This window comes from Mastomys coucha, unplaced genomic scaffold, assembly GCF_008632895.1.
Source record: "Mastomys coucha isolate ucsf_1 unplaced genomic scaffold, UCSF_Mcou_1 pScaffold22, whole genome shotgun sequence".
Lineage (NCBI taxonomy): Eukaryota > Metazoa > Chordata > Mammalia > Rodentia > Muridae > Mastomys > Mastomys coucha.
The window spans coordinates 25,461,777-25,477,071 of NW_022196905.1; positions in this window are offsets into that span (position 1 = coordinate 25,461,777).

Sequence of the window (15,295 nt, forward strand, 5' to 3'; positions counted from 1 at the left end):
AAGACCATGGCTGTTGACCTCCATCTCACAGCCGTGAGGTCGTGGAGGGAGAGAGCTCACTCCCTCAACTTGTTCCCAGCCCTCTCCCCAAGTGTCACAGCGTGAGTGTGTCAGCCCCCAGTAACTGGGCCATAAAGAAATGTTAAGGCATTCCAAAACAAAAAGTTTTCGAAGTATTCCAGTTTCTCAGAAAAAAGTGTGCAGGCATGTAACCGTGGTAACTGCATGAAGAAACAATGTTTTTGTTCTTGTTTTTAAACAGGCTCTCCCTCTATTCCAGGGTGGCCTTGAACTCAAGAAAATCCTGCTGCCTCACCTCCCAAGTGCTGAGATAGCAGATTTGTGCTATCATTGTAATCTGTTTTGTTCTCTGAGACAGTTTTCTCTGTATAGCCCTGGCTGTCCTGGAACTCACTTTGTAGACCAGGCTGGCCTGGAACTCAGAGATCCGCCTGTCTCTGCCACCCAAGTGCTGGGATTAAAGGCGTGCGCCACCACTGCCCGGCTGGAGTTTTCTTTTATCCACAACCTCCAGGATTCTTGGGACAAAAAAATCTCAAGGCAGAGGAGCTCAGACCCCTTCTTGACTCCCAACCCAAAAAGCCTGGGGTCCCACACCTGCTCAGCCACTTTCTAGCCATTTCAACCTAGGCAAGTGGTTTTCATGTCTTGGTGCTTGCTGCCCATGGGTCTTTTAAAGGTTTTATGGAGATTAATGATGCCTAGAAGGTCTAAGCATAGGACCTAGCAGCCATGGTCACTCCAGGGTGCCGGCTTTCTCTGAATGGTGCCTTCTGGAGAGCTGAGGCAGGAGGAGGCAGAGAAAAGAGCCAGGATGACCCTAGGAGTCACAGAGCCTGGAGGCAGCAAGCCCACGCACTACCCCAGGTGGGCCCCACCCCACCCACCTGCACCCTGAGTTTAATGACCTTGCATCTGGCCTGTTTGTCCTCGATGTTTGCCCAGTGCCAGCTGCAGAGCCCATGAGATGATAGATAGCCCGGCCTGGGGCTGCCCGAGAAGGATGTCACTGTACCACATTAACGCTCTCCACTTGGGTCAATAATTTACTCAGGACAGCAGAGGCTCTGAATGGGCCATGCTCAGCTCTGCAGATGGAGCTCTCAACTCTGTCCATGGCACCTAGGTTGGAAGAACCACACAGCAGACACTGGAAGGAGTGGCAGTGACCTAATTTTCTCTTATCAGGCATAAGGGAATAGTCTCCATAGAGCCTTGCCCATTTCCAATATAAATAATGTAATTCTCCCTCCATCTCCCCCCCCCCATTGGGGAGAAGGGGGCAGCCTTTGATCTGAAGGAATTAAGTCAGTAAACAAAAGCAGAGAGTGTGGAGGTGTCTTGTGACAGGTACCTGCTGTGCCATTCAACCTCAGTCAAATTCTAACCGACACTGGGTCTGCACTGATTGCCTCGATCCAAGTTTCTTTTACCTCTGGGAGTCTTGGCCCTCGCCTTTGGGAGCTAAGCATCGAATGGGGCTGCTCCACCCCTTCCTCATCAGAGGTCCTGAGTGAGTGAGTGAATGAGTGAGTGAGTGAGTGAGTGAGTAGGTTTCAGTGGAGAGTGAAGCTGTGGGAAGCCTGCATGAAAGGCTTGACCACCCTGGTGTGTATGGCTTAGTCCAGGCCTGAGGCCACAGAAGGCCTGCAGGCTGGAAGGAAAGGCTGACAGAGAAAGCCCCCGGAGCTCTGGTCCCTCCAGCTCTCTGCTCTAGCTGTACAGTCTTGAGTAAGTCTTGTCTCCTCTCTGGCCTCCTGACCCTTGACTGAACAAGGTCAATTTTGCACAAGAACTCTGGGATCCCCTAAGTTTCAATTTCACAGACCAGTTCTCCTAGGCGCTATTGAAAGAGTATCACCATTTGGGAAACTAAAAAAATAAAGGAGGTGGACTAGACCCAGGCAGCTTGGCCTGTGTTAAGAACATCCACCTCACCCCATTCTCTCTCTTAGCCCTATATTCTCTCGGCACAGCTAGGGCAGGGGGCCGTAGTGGTCCTCCAGGTTAGTGGAGGTCCCAAGGCAGAAGGTTGGCACGGCCACTGCAGACTTCCCCAGTGCCCTGCCTCTTGAGTCCCGGCTCCTGTCAGTCAGGACGGAGGATGGGGGTGGCAGGAGCTGAGCCTCAGCCTGGCCTGCTATGACAGTTGTTCTGCTTTGAAATCCACGGGGGACCACGCCCGGTCCCCCTCTTCCCTCCTCCCGGCCTTCAGCTCCCAGGCTGAGATCCCCAGTTCCCTAGGCTGAATCTATTAAGTCCTTCATATTAACCAGCGAAGGGGGAAACAGCCCTCTTTCATCTTAAGCGAATGAATTTGCATTAACACCTGGGGAGTTGTGTTTGCCTTGAGAAAGCCCATTGCTATTCTGGGCTGCACACACCAGCATGGAGTTAGTTGCAGCAGCCTATTCTTTTACTAACACAGCTTTTCTCTCCTCCCTCCTCTTTTCCCATGGAAAGGGGTGAGTGGCGGGGGATCCCAGGGTTCCCCACTCCACGTGGGAAGGTCCCTGGATGCCAAGAATGAGGGGCAGGGAGCAGTTCCCAGTGGAGCTGTGTCTTCCAGGGGAAGACAGCTGGGTGCAGCCCTCTCCCTGAGATTCTGGTTGGGTGCAGCCCTCTCCCTGAGATCCTGGTGCAGCCCTACCAGCAACACTGAGCAGGCCCTGTTTGTGGCCAGTCCACACAGAGTTGGGGCCCGATGCCTTAAGGAGAGATTGAGAAGGGGAAGGAAGAGAGTTGGAACAGAGGATACCAGGAGGTAAAAGCTGTCTACCACTAACTCAGGGATGCTGCTCGTTGGTCTGAGGCCCCCAGAGAGATTTCCATGTGGAAGTCATAGCTTTCTTGGGGGACCTGACTGGCTACTGAATGTCAGCCCCAAGGCCACTGTTTCTGGCATATGCATAAGAAACGTTGGGTCCCATATAGGTATGAGTTGGGCAGAGCATTACAGGTTTTAGACTTGGTGACTGGGTTTCAAGAAGAGAAAGTGGGTAGGTACAATGAGGAGTGAATGCCCTCTGATTGCTTGCTTGCTTGCTTGATTTATTTATTTATTTATTTATTTATTTATTTATTTTTGAGACAAGGTTTCTCTGGGTAGCCCTGGCTGTCCTGGAACTTACTCTGTAGACTAGGCTGGCCTGGAACTCATAGAGATCCAACTGCCTCTGCCTCCCAAGTTCTGGGACTAAAGGCATACACTGCCACCACCCAGCAGTCTCCCCTCTACTTTTATCTGAGATAGGTTGCCTTGTGCCTCCAAATCTTCAGGGAGCCCCATTTGCCCCTGCAGCTTTCCTATCCAGGTTAGGCCAATGAGCCATGCAAAAGCAACATCCCGACACTTCAGAGCAAACTCCCACCTCTTCACAATCCCCTGAGATTAGGAACAGAAGGCTGATCTGGGATTTACGGGAGTAGGGACTGGGTCCACAAGAACCATGTGAGGATGGCCTGGCCCATGGGGCTGTTTGGCCGCTCAGCCTCACTCACATCCCTCTCCAACAAGAGTCACTTCTGAGCTCACTGCAGGATCTGCCTGGTTCTGAGCCAAGGCCTGCTGTAGTAGAGTGTATGAATTGAGGCCTGCTGCTGTGTGGCCATAGATGGGAGCTATCCCCTTGGATCAGTTATCAAAGGTGACAGCACAAGGCAGGAAGACATGGGCCCAGAGAGCTCCACATGGCTCTGTTTCCCATTCCGGAGCACAGCAGCTGCGCCCCCTTTGGAATCTCCACCAGCCAAAAACCAGCTTAGAGCTTGAGTTCTTGGGTCAGGATTTCAGCTAATGGTCAAAAGTACAGCCTGGAGGATGCAGCCACCAGGTCCACAGGGACTGGGACCCTGGCCTTCCATCAGCATTCCTAAGGCATCCTCACCCCCATACACACACACTGGCAGTTGGCCCACCCACCCCCATCCGCTGCTGGACCCTTGCCAGGCATGTCTGCTGCTCTCCAGTGACATTTACCAGCTGAGAAGTGGCCACCCAGACGTGAAATCAGTGTGGCCTGGAGCTAACTCACTTCATTAGAGTCTCCCTGCTCCACTGGCTGGACAGCACAGCCCCTCCCGGGGCTCCCCCAGCTCCTTGCCACCCAGTCACCATCAGAGCCTCCTCCCATTCAAGCACAGAGCCTGTCTGTGTTCACAGATCAGGACTGGTGTCTCCTAAACACCCAGTCTGGTCAGGCCTGGGGCGTGCCAGAGTAATGACAAGAGCAGCCTCTGTTGCCCTTGGCACGTGTTAACTTTCATTTGGGGGAGTAGCTCATATATCCCAGGCTGGTCTCAGATTTACAAATGGACAAGAGGATGACCTCGAACTCCTGATCTCCCGTCTCTGCCTCTACTATGCCAAGATTACAGATTCACATCATTTACTTGGCATTCAGTTTGCTTGCTTGCTTGAAATACGGTATCTCTATATAGCCCCAGCTGACCCAGAACTCACAGGCAGTTCTCTTGCTTCTCCCTCCCGAGTGTTAAGATTATAGGTGTGTACCACACACACCTAGACTCTACATTACATTATTGTTATTGTTATTATCATCATCATTATCATCATTATTGTATGTGTGTGAGTGTGTGTGTGTGTCCCAATATCTTATGTGAGTTCTAGGAATCAAACTCATGTCATCAAGCATGTGCAGCAAGCACTTTTACCTTGCAGCTAGCCTCTGCACTAAGACAAGGCCTCTCTATGTAGCCCTGGTTGTCTTGGAACTCACTAGGTGGACCAGGATGGCCTTGAACTCACAGAGATCTGCCTGCCTCTGCCTTCCAATGCTAGGCTCACAGTCATGTGTTAACCACCCTAAGCAGCCTCTGTCCTCTTCAGCATGCCTTGACCCTCACAGCAGTCCCAGGAGCGGCCTGGACACTGTACACCACAGCCCACTGAGATGCAGCAATGCCTGCTGAGGTCCTCGAATAAAGCATCATGGGAGGCCCCAGAAAGGCCCCTTGTGTTCTGCTCTGTTGTGTGATAGGGAAAGAAACAGGCTCGGGGCCTGTATGACTTCTCATGGCTGAGTGTTGAGCCCTGCCACCTCCCATGCCTGGGTTTATTCTGACCTTAGCCTCACAGGAAAACCACTCTACCCCACAGGACAGGAATCCTTTCCCAACGATCCTCAGCAGTGTGGGACAAAGCCAGGATGACCTGCACTGTCCATCAGATTCTGGAGGGACAGTCCCAGGCCTGCCCCACCTCCGCAGCAGTGGCGCTGAAGAGGAAGGTGGTCTTGGTACACCCTCATAGGGGAATGGAACACAAGTTGTAAGCCCAAATGTTGCTCTCCTCTCCAGCTGCAGGTCCTCTCTTTGGGCTTGGGTTTGCTCCACTGGAAACGAGAGCCATCAATGTCTTCCATGGCTGAGCAAATGAAATAAGGGCCATGAAATGGACAGTGACACCTGGTGCTGAGCAATGCCCATGACTGCCAGGGAGCACCTGTAACCTCCTCAGTACCCAGGGCAAGCAAGTGCCAGGGGCCTGCTGCCTTATCCAGCCTCCTTGCCCAGCACGGAGTCCCACACATGGGGAGGATGACATGTATTGGCTGGGTGAGTCCTGGCTGGTGGGATGATCTCAGGCTGGAGGATCATTGCATAGCACAGGTGGGACAAGGGCTCAGGAGGACTCCTTTCCATAACCAGAAGGCCTTGGAAAAGACAAGAATTTTCCAGAAAATGGGCATAGGCACTGGGAGAGGCCTCAGCATGGTGTCCCCCAGGCCAGCTGGTCAGCCAGCTGAGCTTTGATCACCAAGGGCCTGGTCATCGATAGCTGACCCTCCCCCAGCCTCCCTGGCAGGAAAGGCATCCATCAAAGTCTCCTTCCCCCTGGTGGCCCAGACAATTAGTCTTGCCTGGATCCACTGGCCCAGCCTCTGGACAATCCCCCTTCCTCCTCTATCCTGGGGGCATGACCTAGCCTGAGCACAGTCTATAATCTGGCAATGTGCTTATCTTCAGAGACTCCCTGTGGGTCATGCAGGTAAGTCTTGAACCTGTCATTCAAATGCTCATCGGTCTGATCCTAAAACCCCCATTTGAAATTTCTGTTACTTTTCTCTACAGCTCAGTTTCCTTTTTTGTTCTGAAATCTGGAGGACCTACCCTAAGAAGCCCGCTTTGAGGCCATAGCCTGTTCACCTCCTGCATGGGACAGCATGATGGATGGGGATCCCACAAGGGGCTGGATAGACACGCCCACACGCCTGCCACCTACTGTGCGTGATGAATCTTCTCCTCTCCCTCCCCCTCAGGGGCTCAGCTCCATCTGGTCAGGCACAGTGCCAGGCTGATGGATGGGCTGCCCACCAGGCCACCCTCACTGCCACTGCCACCTGCACTCCCTGAGCTGCACTGGGGCGGGATTGGGGGGGAAGGGGAACAAGAGGGCCGGCCTGCAGCTACCCACTCAATCATTCAACAAACATGTACTTATCCAGACCTACTGTGTGCTGGAACACAGTACTAACCTAACTGACATTAGCTGTCACCCCTCCCACTGTGACTAAAGTGACCAGGAGACAGAGGTGCCTATTAAGTCTCTGGCCTCAGGAGAACAGGTGATGAGCAGGTCCTAGTAGTGAGACAGGATGTGACGAAAATGAGAGTGTGCTAGTAAGAAGGGGTAGGGCTCAGGAGAGGAGGCATCCTACCAGTCCCCTTCTAGAGGTGCCACAGGCTTGTAAATGGAAAAAGTCACAACCATGCCGAACTGGGCTGGCAATGAGAGCTCTTAGTCCCTCCATCCCATTCCAGCCTCATCCACCTCAGCCCGGACAAACTCAGGCATCGGGGCAGGCCCTGCCTGTCCAGCACCTTGTCACTTGTGGAAACAGCTGCCCCCCTCGTGCCACCACTGACAGGAGCCAGGCAAGAAATATCACATCATTAAAATGACAAATCTTTTCACTAACTGAACCAGAAGGCCTGCCGCCCAGCCTCACATCACGTAGCCCCTCACTCCCCCGCCCCATGCTCATCTCCTCTCCCAGATGTCAGTCCAGCAGGTGAGCCTGTGCAGGGTGCAGCCTGGAGTGCTCAGGACCATCACTTTGTCCCTGAGGTGACCTTGGGTCCTCAACCCTGACTCGAAGGAAGTGGTATTTAAGACCTCTATGCAACAGGAAGCGGGAGGGATGGGGAGGCCATCCCACAAATGAGGAAACGGGCCCTGGAGAAGGAACCCTCCAAGTGAGGTGTCCCCTCTCCAAAGGTGCTCTCAGGCAGAGGACTCAAGCAACCCTGCCCAACTCTAATGCTAAAGCATTCTTGCGGGGGCCCGTCCATAGAGACAATCCTGACTCCTGTGCACCATATGCCTGCCAGTACCCACAAAGCCAGGAAGAGGGTATCACATCCCGTGGAACTGGAGTTATAGTCAGTTCTGGGAATTGAACCTGGGTCCTCTGGAGAAGCAGCCAGTGTTCTTTATAGATGAGTCATTTTCCTAGCCCTCATGGGTTTCTAACCTTGTGAGGAGGGCAGAGTAGGGCTCACTCACTCCCCTAGACTCCTACACAGGATCTCAACAACCTGAGCCAGGCTTCTGACCTCAGTTTTCCTATCTGACAACAAGGACTGGTCTTTTTCATATTGTCTGGGGCTGTTTGAACAATGCTTAATGCGTGTCAAGTGTAAATGACCCATCCGGATGTGGATGTTGTGTACACACTCACACTGGTACACATGTTCACATGGGTCTGCACCTGTTCTGCCAACACCTGGGTTCTTGGGATCCAGATGTGGAAATCATTCATGCTTATACCCCTACCAAGTATCTAGTGACTATAAGCATGTTTGCATGCAGTCCTATCTACAATGTCATGTCTGCATCAGCTGGCTCCATCTGTGTACACCTATATCACATGTCCACAGCCATTGGAGGACCCACATAGTGTCCAGAATTCTCTGAGGAGGAGGATAAGGGAGCAGATGGCAGGAGGCACTGTCTGGCCCCGCAAGCAGCCTGGGTTCCCAGAATGACCCCCCTCCTCATCCCTCTCCAGGCCCTGCCTGCAAGGACACACCGTCCGCCTGATGTCCTGGTCTCCTTGGATGCAGACAGAGCGCAGAGGCGTCTGGCGCATCCCGACTTGGTCACAGCAGCTGCACTGCCCCCAGCCCCCTTCTCTGTACCCAGTGCTGCCCTGATTGTCCCTCATCCCTGCTGAGCAGCAAAGGCAGCAGGCATTTACTACCCAGGGATATGTGGGGAGAGGGCTCCTTTCAAAACCCACCCCAAGGAGTCTCCTAAGGTCTGGCCCTGACCTTGCCAAGTACTCCTAAGTTTTCCCATTTGAAAGATGGGAGGGAGGGCACTAGAAGCTATCCAGGCTCATTCTCCATAAGCCAAGGGAAGGGTTCAGATGTGAGGTGTAGAGAAGAAGAGGCAGGGTTTCAGGGACCAAGACTTAGAGCGTTGAACTGCAGCAGGCCCGAGTCTGGGGCTGCCTCTCAATCGACAGTCCATGCTGCCTCCTCATGGTTACTTGTTGGCCATTCTATAGATGAGGAAATTGAGACCAAGAATCCCACCCCCAACTCTGACTCCCTGCACTGCCCCACATTAAAGACTAGCACATGGGCACCATGCCCAAGACAGTCCCTGCCTCCCATCTTGCTCTGGGTCAGGGAGGTGAAGTTCCCGGAATGGTTTCTCAAGAGCCAGGCGCCTGCCTCCTACTGCTCGTGGCACCTGGCTCTGAGCCTGCTCCCCAGCACTGTCCATTCATCTGCTGTCACTTCCTGGCAGGGCAGTGGCTCGTACATCACCTGGCTATGCTTTAGAAGCCAGACCAGGCAGGTGGGCAGCGTGTTGCTGGGTTCAGCTCTACTCACCCGGGGCTCGTGGGGTATTCAGCCACGATGGTCCCTCCCTGCAACCTAAGGTCTAGTGTCTGCCGAGAAGGGGCCAAATCCAGAGTTAGCTGCTTATGAGGGGAAGTAAAAGACAAGAGTCAGGTGGAGGCCACAGGTAACCCAGCTGAAGCTGGTGGCTGCCCATTTGGCAGGACAGGATTTTTATCTTCCCAGGTCCTACTTCCAGAGTCGTTTGATGATGTAGGGTGCTGGGCACCACCTTCTGCTTGCCGCTTCAGGGCTAAGGAGAGGGAGGAGAGGGAGATGAAGCAGCCAGGAACAGATACCAGGCAGGAGCACCCTCCCAACCACTGTCCTGTCTCATGTCAGACTCTAGCCCTCAGCCCCAAGTCTCCACAACATGACTTTGCCTCCCAGGACACTTCTGCAAGCACCCTCTAGTCCTTCATTCTTTCAGAGGTGAGCAATACCCATGCCAGACAAGAAAGGTGCGGGCATGTAGTGTGGGTCACACTATAGATGCTTTATTGTCAGGATGAAGACAAGAACCGTCCCTTGTCTATTTTGTTGATTGATTAGTTTAAAGCAAAGGTAGCCAGAGAAGACCCATCTGAGAGGTGACTTCTGGGACAGGAAAGATGGCTCAGCAGTTAAGGAGACTTGCTGTTCTTCCAGAGGACCCAAGTCTGATTCCCGGTAACCACACAGCACAGCTCACAACCACCTGTAACTCAGATCCATGAGATCTGATGTCCTCTGCAGGCCTCTGCAGGCACCTGTACACATATAGTGAGTGCACATACTCCAACACACATATAAATACAAATATTTTTAAAGGAGGGCAAGAAAGAAAGAAAAGAAAAGTGCTATTTGAATTAAAGCTAGAAAGAGTGAGTCATAAGAATCCTGAGGGGACAGCATTTCTCTGGCAGGTGACAAGGACTGCAAAGGCTCTAAGTCAGGGGGGTGCCACAAACTCTGTTGTGAACAGGTCAGGGTCAGGTGAGGCTTTGAGAGGAAGCGGAGGAAAGAGGTATTGCTGTTCCTGTGGACATTTCAACTCTTCCTGGAATAACGTAGGTACCTTGGATGGCTGGGAGCTTGAGGGAGGGAGCGCTGTAGGCTAGGAGCCCAGTGGATGGGGCCCAGAAGACAGAGGCTTATCCTCTCTGGTCTGTCTTTTCTCTTCTCCCTTCTTTCTGCTCCCCCCCCCCATTTTTTCCCATTAGTTAACCAAGCAAATATTTGTTGAATGCAGGTTTATGTGTGTGTGTGTGTGTATGTGTGTGTGTGGTGTGTGTGTGGGGGGGTATATCCAATCAAAGGAAGATCTCCTTCTCATTTCCCCCAAGGCTGTCCCATGAAGCTGGGCCAGGAGCCAGACCCCCTGACACACACACACACACACACACACACACATATACACACACACAATACCTTGCACACATCCTGGAAGGTCAGCTCACATGGTTCACATGTGTGTATGAAAACAACCACATGTTTGGTGTCCAAGGCTGGTCAGCATGTGTCACACATATGTATGGGAAATTAGTCATCAAGCATACATAAGGGTGCCTTCCATTGGGAACAAGAGAGTAGACATAGGAACCGTTCTTCTTCTAGAGTCTTCCTTTGGGGGCTGGGTGGATAGCATGGACAGGCTGCACAAAGCCCTGGGTTCCTTTCCCAGCACTGTAAAATCTAACAATAAACAACCGGATATGGACCTTCTGTAGCTGGTCCTGTGTGCTGGAGGACATACAAGGTGTCCCTCTGCTCCTACAGAACTGGACTGTGGGCTTCATGGGGCATCCCTCATTTAGCACTTTGCACAAGTCCTTGCCTCCCAACGTGATGGGCAAAGCCGTTGCCAGCCCCCACCCCTACTCAGACACCTAGGGCTCCAGCATTGGAAGCATGGAAGATGAGCATTGACCCAGCTATGGCCTGGTAAGAGGCGCTGTCTGCTGTGCCCTGCCCCCAAACCCGCATGCCCCCCTCCAGTTCACCCTGGCCCCCTACAGCTTCTCTAATTACGCAGCCATAAAGCACAAATCTCTAACGATCCAATTAGTAACGCCATTGCTGCCCTGTCCAGGATTAATTACCAGTTAAACTGCAGCTGGTTATCGTCACTTAGGCTCAACATGAGGGGTGCTGTGGCCCATGAGGAACAGAGACCTGGCTTGGCCCTGGAGGTTTCCTTACCCAACACCTCCAATGCCTCCTCCATCTAACCCAGTTGCCTTACCCCAGGACTCCAAAGGATTATAACCTAGCATCACACAGATTTGGTAGTGGCCGTGGCTGAGGGATTCCCCAAGCCCAGCTTCTCCCAAGGCAATGTTCTACCTTCACAACTTCCACACTCGCACAGACCAAATTGGTTCCCTTCTACATACTGGGTTGATGCCAAACTCATCTCGGTAGCCAGGCCATGCTGCTCATCTCCATTTTGACCTCACTGCTTCTGTTCTGATGTCCTTTGACCTCTTTCTCTGACCTCAGGCTTGCATCTGACTTCGTTAGCCCTGTTTCCTTCCCAGGGGAAGGACATTTAGGGCCCTCAGGGCTTTGTGTGAAAGCAGGAAAGATCTCTGCACACAGAGGCAGAATCCAGGAACTTGCTGGCCACTTCCTTTGGGCAGAGAGCCCTATCCCTGGAGGCATACAAACAGACTGCATCCAGCCGTTTAGAGGCAGGTCTACCTGAGGTCCCTGACACGATGGACTGCCATGGAAATATTTATGCTGTCCTGGACTCCAGGATCAATCCCTTCATATCTTATTCTTTCTGGAAAAGGGGGAGGTATCCAAACGCTTAGAGCTCCAATGACTGACTGACCTGTAGATGCCCCTAGAGGATGAATATAAACCGGACAGCTCCAGGCTGTAGACCCTCACATCACATCATAGGTCTACACATCTCTGTGCCTGATAAGTTTTAACGTCACATGCAGAGGGGACGAGCAGAGGACTGCAGGGTCCTAGTCTTTCTCTGGCCGAAAGAGTTAACTTCCACCGCCCCATCAGCCATGGCTGTGACACCAGGCTGACCTGACCTGGGCTTCAAGACAGTTGGTTGCACTTATTATAGGCATCAGACTGAGACAGGAGTCTGGATGGCCAGAGCTGTTAGCATCCACCCTGTGCCTTCATCTCTCCTACATCCAACTATCTCACAGGACAGGGACCCAGAGCAAGGGCCAGGCTGGTGACACCATGGTTCCCCTTTCCTCTATCCAAAGTCCTGATTCCTGCACAGCCTCACAGCCTATAGACCAGTCAGGCCCTAGCCAGAGCCTCCCATTTTCCAGTGGGGAAGACTGAGGCCTGAGGCAAATAGGGACAGGGTCCCTGCAAGACACCCCAAACTCTTCTACTTCTGCCCAACCCATTTTCCCTTCCAGCCTTCTTTCTAGGCATTTGTTCTAACCTTGGCTGTCTCTTGGAGGCTCCCATTCAAAGTATGCCCAATGCAAGCAGTGTTTCTCAGGGTAAGGGGCTGTGTGCCTGAATTCGTGTCTGGTGGGCTAGGTTTCTATGGTGATTGGTGGTTAGCCTTGCCCTGAGGGTCAGAAGGGTCTCCCTGTTTGTGGTCACATCTCTCTGTCATTCAGCTTGTTTCACTCCTAGGCTCTCAGGGGAGCCAGAGAATAGGCTCAGAAGCTCTAGAGCCAGCGACAGTGGCATCAGGAATCCTCACCTTCATTACTCAGCAGATCTTTGTGTTGGCAGCATGGGCCTACTTCACAAGACAGGAAAACTGAGGCCAAGACAGTTGCCACCACCATCAGGGTACAGAGCTAGTGACAGACTGTAGTCACCCTGAATCCCGCACCTCCTCCGGGGTCTTTTCTATATTCAAAATGCTTCTAGAGGAGCAACAGATTTGAAGGCTGCCCTCCCTCTCCGTGTCCCTCAGAAGCTGCTCACACTGTCATGCTTGGTCCCATCATCCTCAGGAGCCAGGCCCTGAAGGCTCAGAGGGCTGCCCAGGACGGGACAGGGACAGAGCAAAGGGGGCCCATAGTTTCCAGACTGCACCCTCTCCTGGTCCAGCCTGAGTCTGCAAGCTTATAAATTCCATTATTCATCAACCGAGTCCCTGGACAATGAATATTTTATTCACCTCCAGATACTGTCCCCGCTGGGTTCTTTGAACAATTTTGTTCTCTAGCCAAGGAGCAGAGGCCAGAGCCTCTGCTGTCCTGAGACTCCTCTTTTCCCCAACTTGTGCCTCTCTACCGCATAGCTCCTCTCCAGTCAGGCCTCTTGGCTCTAGCAACACTGTGCCCATGGCCCAGGCATGACCTTCGTGCCTAGCTTCTCTCAGTTCAGCTTCCTCCAGTCCCTGGTTCAGATTGTATAGCTCTGCTAGCTCACTTGGGTTCAGCTCAGGGCCTGCTTGAGCGCTGCTGGGCGCTCTCCCTGGTGCTGATCGTGGGTGTTCAAGAGGCAGAGGATATCGGCGGGCAGGTCCAACCACAGGGAATGCACTTTCTCTCTCAAAAGTATTATTTTGAGAAGAAAGACCTTGGTCTTAGGCAGGATGGGAATTCTGCTGGTCTTGGGAGGAAGGGGCCAATTTGGGGACTTGGTAAACCTCTGTCCCTGAGATCCCCGGGAAGGCCTGAGGCCCAAGCGTCTCCTGGTGGGCACCTAAGGAGTGCCAGCGTGATGGCAGTAGCACCTTTCCCAGATGGGGGAGCGACAGACATAATTCACACCTTGTGATGGCGCCATCTGCTCCCTTGATGTGCAGAGGAGAGGACAGGGCTGCTGTGCCGCAGGGCAGGTGGATGACTGTCACTCACTCTTATTCATTTCACAGGTGTTCCTATTTTTCCACCCAAGCCCAGCCAAGCTCCATGCCACACATGGGAGACTAGAGGGACGCAGCCACAGAACCTGCCTTCTAAAAACTAAGAGTGATCTCTAAACCACTTCGCTGCACAGCAGACATCTTCTGGTTTGATGAGCTAAGAGCCACCATGTTCCTTACCCCACATGCTTGCTTGATGTACAGAGCCTGACTGTTACTCACTTAGATGTGCTCCCATTTAATAAACAAGTAAGCGGAGGCTCAGGGAGGATGCTAAATGTCATGCACGGCACTGGAGGGTGGAGGAAGCTAACTGGTTCCTAGAGGCAGCCAGGATCCCATAGTCTAGCAGAGGGGGAGGGACAGCATGTCCCAGAGCTTGGCCTCAGGAGCTCCTGCCTCTGCCTTGGCCCCCAACTCCAGCTCTTCCTCAAAGGGCTCTGCAGCTAGGCTTGGTCTCTATAGCTCCTTCAGCAGGCATGTCCCTGCCTGTGAATGGGAGCAAGGCATTGAAGAGAGGGATCAGGCAGGTTGCTTGCATAGCCCAGGTGTTTCCTATGTCCCCAGCCAGTGGACAAAGTAGAGCAGGTCTAGCTGCTAGTGTGAGAAACAGTGTTAACAGGCAGTCCCCTGCATCAACAGCCAGTGTTCTGGACTGTGGCTGTGCATCAGGGGAGGGAAGAGAGGTCAGCTTTGAGTCACCAGGGGACAGAAATGTCAAAGATGGTCCAAGAGAGTATGGTAAACTATGATACTCTAAAGCTGTCATCCCAGAGTGCCCTGCCACTTTGAGCTGGAGGATACCTACTCTGGGGAGTACCCTAGTCACATGACTGGACACCTTGATCCTTTGGATGAAGACTAAGGTTAATGACTTGGAGCCAGCCCCTGAATCCATGGATACCTGTACCTTCAGCAGGCTCACAGGGCCTGGTCTATGAAGGATGCCCACTTGATTAGTTCTTGATTTCTTTTTGCCCTTTCTTCTTTTGAGATTTCCCTGGCTGGGCAGCAAGGCTTCAGGGAAGCCGAGGGAGCTGCTGCTCTGGTAGTCTCCCAAGAAAGCTCCAAGAGAGTGAGTGTGTTTCCAGCCAGTCTGACAGCAGCTCTCTCCCTTAGCCCAATAGCAAACTGTCTGGAAAGACTTAGCAAGTGAGGTGCTCACAGATCACCCCCCTCAGTCATTCCTCAGTGACTCTTCATATTCCCACGGAGGGATTTTCATGCTAATGGGAAACTCCCAAGAGATTCTGGGCATGTCATCGGGTACATTCCATGTACCTCACCTCTGCCCGGGAAATAACATGGAGGCCCTGAGAAGTTAAGGGGAATGACTAAGGTCCCATTGAAACAAGGTGGTAGATGTGAGAGCCCAGGGTTCGCTGCATTGGGAGCTGATTCTTCCTGCATCACAGCTCTGCTCCATCAGAAATCCTAAAGAAGCACAAGGACCCAGCTAAGCTGATGGGTGAGAAGAGCTTGGGGAGGGAGGGTGCTTTTCAGGGCGTTCTTACAACTCCAACTATAGGTCTGAATAGATAGCAACCGGCCTAGAGGCCTGAAACAGACATTCAGACGAGAGAGCCAGGGTTTGTCTAGCTT